The sequence below is a fragment of the Mastomys coucha genome, unplaced genomic scaffold, assembly GCF_008632895.1.
Source record: "Mastomys coucha isolate ucsf_1 unplaced genomic scaffold, UCSF_Mcou_1 pScaffold9, whole genome shotgun sequence".
Classification (NCBI taxonomy): Eukaryota; Metazoa; Chordata; class Mammalia; order Rodentia; family Muridae; genus Mastomys; species Mastomys coucha.
In genome coordinates, this window is record NW_022196915.1 from 42,787,162 (window position 1) to 42,792,058 (window position 4,897).

The 4,897-nt window shown below is 41.7% G+C and overlaps 1 non-coding gene across 1 annotated transcript; it reads left to right on the forward strand.

Annotated features, from left to right (window-relative positions):
* The first annotated feature begins 4,547 nt into the window (after window positions 1–4,547).
* LOC116085511 lies at window positions 4,548–4,676 on the forward strand. The gene has a single exon (XR_004116611.1). It is a non-coding gene; the product is annotated as a small nucleolar RNA SNORA17 (small nucleolar RNA).
* Window positions 4,677–4,897: the final 221 nt, after the last annotated feature.

Genomic DNA, 4,897 nt, shown 5'->3' on the forward strand with positions numbered 1-4,897 from the left:
CGTGTGCGTGTGCATGTGTGCGTGCGCGTGCGCGCGCGCGCGCGTGTGTGTGTGTGTGTGTGTGTGTGTGCATCCAGAAAACTGCAGAGCTACCGGAGCCTGCTTTCTTATCACTGTTTCATGGATTTCAGATACTTTTGAATATTCTCCTGTCATATTTTGGGACCAACAGGTGCTTTCTTGTCTTAGTTATTGACTAAAATTTTAGCCTTTATGCAATTAAAAGCATTAATTGGCTAAAAATTACTCATCTAGTCCATGGGTATGTCACATTTTGGCTTCTCTGCTCCACTTTGAAAGGTTACTGTTTGGGGCTGCACACTGCTTACACAAGTTGTAATAAATGTTGGTCATTCACCCTGAAAAAGACTGTGCATAAATGATACAATGTGTGCATACACAGACAGTCAACAAAAGTCTGTGGAATAAAATAATCTTAATTATATGGGAGTCCATTTGGAGAGAATCTTTTAAAATCATGGAGCAAGGTCCATGTTTGTGATATCTGAAAACCAGTAAGTAATAACATTTATTTTGGTTTGCTTTTATCATACAAACAAAGGAGGACATCAAAAATTGGGGTGTATATTCTACATTGTTTTTAAAAACAAAAGCTGCACTCTCTGGCATTATACACATAACTCAGATCTCAGTGAATTCTTAAGCCAGAGGAGCTGAAGTTATAAGTGATGACGAGCTATTCAATGTGGTTGCTCAGAAATGAGCTTGGGTCCTCAGCAAGTGCAGTGTGTACTGTTAATACATCTCAGCCATCTCTGCAGTCCTATGGGCTCAATTCTTGAAACTAGTTGCTCACAAATATAGGTGCTGTGAATAAGTGGTGGCTTGAATACAGTGTGATGATAGTGTGTGAGCATTTGTCTCTGAGAAGAGCCATAAAAGACCCATAAAAGTCATGTAGGGACAGAGTCAAAAATATTTTTAATTTGAAGGATTATAGCTCTATGCATTCCATTTGAAGGACCAAAAATGGACTTGTAAAAATACCAAACTGATGACAATATTTCTAGACATCTGGAAATATGATTTTAAATTGTCATGTTAAATGTCAAAGCAAAGCTTCATCACTGTTCACAAATCTCCATTCAGCTGGGTTGAAATGCACACAATCAATTGGGTTTAATTTGACCTCACTATAATTCCTTCTTCACCTGGTACATTCACGATTTGAAACACGGTATTGACAAGTTGATTGTCACCTTAAAGATGAAATGAGTAGTTAAATACACTGGAACATTAAAGCAGTAATTCAGTTTTCATTGTGAACTCTGTCCCAAATTTTGCTTATTTTATGGTAAGTACTTTCCATTATCACTGAAAGAGTACTCACTTCTCAAATCTAGACCTTAAAGGTGTTTTTTTTTTCCCTCTCTCTCGATATCCCTGGATGCTCATCCTTGATATCATTTTACCTTCACTTGGACAGACTCCTGTACTCAACAATTCCCATAACTGACCTCGACTGTCTTTCCCCCAAGGTTTCAGACACAGCCCCCCTTTTCTGGCCAGGCAGTCACTAAGGTTCTAGCCTGCTTCCCCCACGTTTCCCTCCTGCCCCCTACAGTATGTGGATGACCAACTGTGTGCTACACTATGTGGATGACCTCCAGCCTGCTACAGTATGTGGATGACCAACTGTGTGTTACACTATGTGGATGACCTCCAGCCTGCTACAGTATGTGGATGACCAACTGTGTGCTACACTATGTGGATGACCTCCAGCCTGCTACAGTATGTGGATGACCAACTGTGTGCTACAGTATGTGGATGACCAACTGTGTGCTACAGTATGTTGATGAACTCCTGCGTGCTACAGTATGTGGATGACCTCCAGCCTGCTACAGTATGTGGATAACCAACTGTGTGCTACAGTATGTTGATGAACTCCTGCGTGCTACAGTATGTGGATGACATCCTACATGCTATACTATGTAGATAACCTCATGCCTGCTACAGTGTGTGGATACCTCTTCCTTTGTAGTCCTTCCTTCTCAGAAAGCCAATCTCATACTGCCTCACTCATCACTGTATTCAGCTCCAGAGGTTCCAAAGTTCAACTCTCTTCTCCTCAAGTCACCTATCTTGGAATTTCTCTCACCCAAACTCAGACCACCTTGCCCATCTCTGCTCCTTATCTCTGCCATAACAAAATCTGAATAGCTTTTCTTGGGAGGGGGTCAATTTCCTCGGCTCATGGGTCTCTGGATACTCACTGCTACATCCTCTGTACCAAGTTGCTTCTGCATTTTTACATGAGCCTCTCTTAACAAGCAATTCATTAAACAAACAAACAAAATCTCTTTTCAGCCTGGCTCTCAGCATCCCATATCTATAAAGAGCTTTCTTCAGAACCTAAGAAACATCGTCCAAGTCTGGCATCCCTGTCTAAGAGCTCTTGCCACAGATCTCTGTTCATCTCTAAATCGAACAAGCTAACTCTGGGATTCCCCCTCTCCGTGTATTCTCCTCTCTCTCTCTCTCTCTCTCTCTCTCTCTCTCTCTCTCTCTCTCTCTCTCTCTCTCTCTCTCTCTCTCTCTCTCCTCCCTCTCTCTCTCTGTCTCCCTCTCTCTCTCCTTTCTCTCTCTCTCTCTCTTTCTCTCTCTCTCTCTCTCTCTCTCTCTCTCCTCCCTCTCTCTCTCTCTCTGTCTCCCTCTCTGTCTCCCCTAACTTACAAAAGGACTCCAAATCCTTCCATCACCTCCCCTCCATGCTTCTCTTATTAAAAACTCATTACCTTCATTTCTTATCTTTCTTCCCCTCAATCCCTCTATGTTTTCCTTTACCCCATTTCCTAGACCGCCTTCAATTCTATCAAGAGACTCCTAAAGATCTTCTCCCTCATCCCTCTCACATAAAAAGGATTTTCTAGTGACTTCTGCTTACACTTTTCATACAAATGCCACTCCCTCCTACCAAGAAGCCACAATGTTGCAGGATGTGGAGTGGTTCCAGATGATGCTATCATCAAGGTGGCCTCCTTAAGCTACACACACTATCAATCAACAGACATAATTAATTAATAGCCCTCACTAGAGTCTTCCAAATTGCCAAAAATACAGAATATATTATTAACAGAGTATACAGACTTCATATATGTTTTCCTTATCTTGCTAACACATTTGACCTAGAACAAACAAGGATTTTAAACACAAAAGACACCTCAATTACTAACTCTTCATATATCTATGGCCTCATCAAGGCCTCACTTTTGTTTTCTCAAATTGGTTGGGTTCATTGCAAGGCACATGAGACAGGCTCCTCCATTGTCAGTAAAGGCAATAATCACACCATCATGGCAGCCTGCGAAGCTGCCTTTTTATCCCTTACAACTCACCATACTTCCCTCCAGGCTACCCTAGTACATAGAAAACAATATACCTAACCCTTTTTCAACACAGGACATTAGCTGTTACTTACATCAAATATTTCACTCTAATACTAAATTACTTCTATCCTTTCCTCTAAACCATCTGACTCTCACTCCATCAGATAAGATGTTTTTAACAGAACCTGACCCAAACTTGCAGTGTATGTCAGTAAACTAACACCACCTCCACTGTATGATGCCCTAGTTTTCCTACTCACCAAGTTATAAAGGTTCAAAGTTATGGAAGTCTAAAACAATGTATGGTAAATGCAAGTTGTAAAGATCTGAGAATTTAAAACCTAAGCTGTGAGAGTCTGTAAGATGGTCTAAGAAAGTGTTTTAAGGTCTGAAGATGTGGAATCTTAAGTAAATTTAGAGAGTTTGGTTAAGTTTTATATGGGTCTGAGAAAGTGATTTAAGGTAAATAAAAAGTTATTTCAGATTTCTTTCCCACTATTTATGCTATTGTTTGAGTCCCCAAACTTTTACTATAACACAAACATATAAATCTACTGCTCCTTCAGGGCTGGCGAGATGGCTCAGCAGGTAAGAACACTGACTGCTCTTCCGAAGGTCCTGAGTTCAGATCCCAGCAATTGTGTGGTGGCTCACAACCACCCATAATGGGATCTGACACCCTCATCTGGTGCGTCTGAAGACAACTACAGTGAATTATGCTGGAGTGAGCAGGGCCGGTGAGCGGGGCAGAGTGAGCAGGGCTAGAGTGAGCAGGGCCAGTGCAAGAGGGGTGGCAGAGGTCCTGAGTTCAATTCCCAGCAGCTACGCTCATGGCCATCTGTACAACCATAAATAAAATAAATCTATAAAAAAAATCTACTGCTCCTTCTACAATATGGATTTCCGTAAAGATTACAAACAATGGTAAAATTTTATAATTTTCTCTTTTTATAAACTTAAGAATTCTCAAAAACAACAACAACAAAAAAAGAACTCTCATAAGTTGACTTAAATCTATCTCATAGAAGTCAAATGAACTCCAAATTGACTTCTTATCTATCAACAACCTAAAATTTACCCACCAGTCTATTTCTGAAAGTGGAATCTCTCCCCCTTATTGGATCTCCCCTCCCTAACTACAAGGACCACGGGCCTGGAAATTTCATATTCACAACCAAGATTTTAAAAAGTCCCTTGCTTGCTGACCCTAGAGTCATTGCAGATGTGGCTGCTGTGCCACATATGCATCAGTAGATGGCAGAGAGGAGAGAGGCTGTGTCCACACCCAGTGTTCTGACCTATGAATATCTGAGTGATCAGTGTAGCATTCCCTGGAGAAAGCAAGCCTAATACCACTTCCAGTCCAGCACCAAGGATCCAGACAGGGAGCTAGCCTGAAATGAACACCAAACTGGTACCATGCAGGCCTGGGAGGGGGGCAAATTATACTTTAGATGACCCATGCCTGGCACCATAATGCATGAGCAGGGCACAATGCTCCTGAGACTACTGCTGGATTACCGCAGACACTCAGAGACCACGGGCACCCC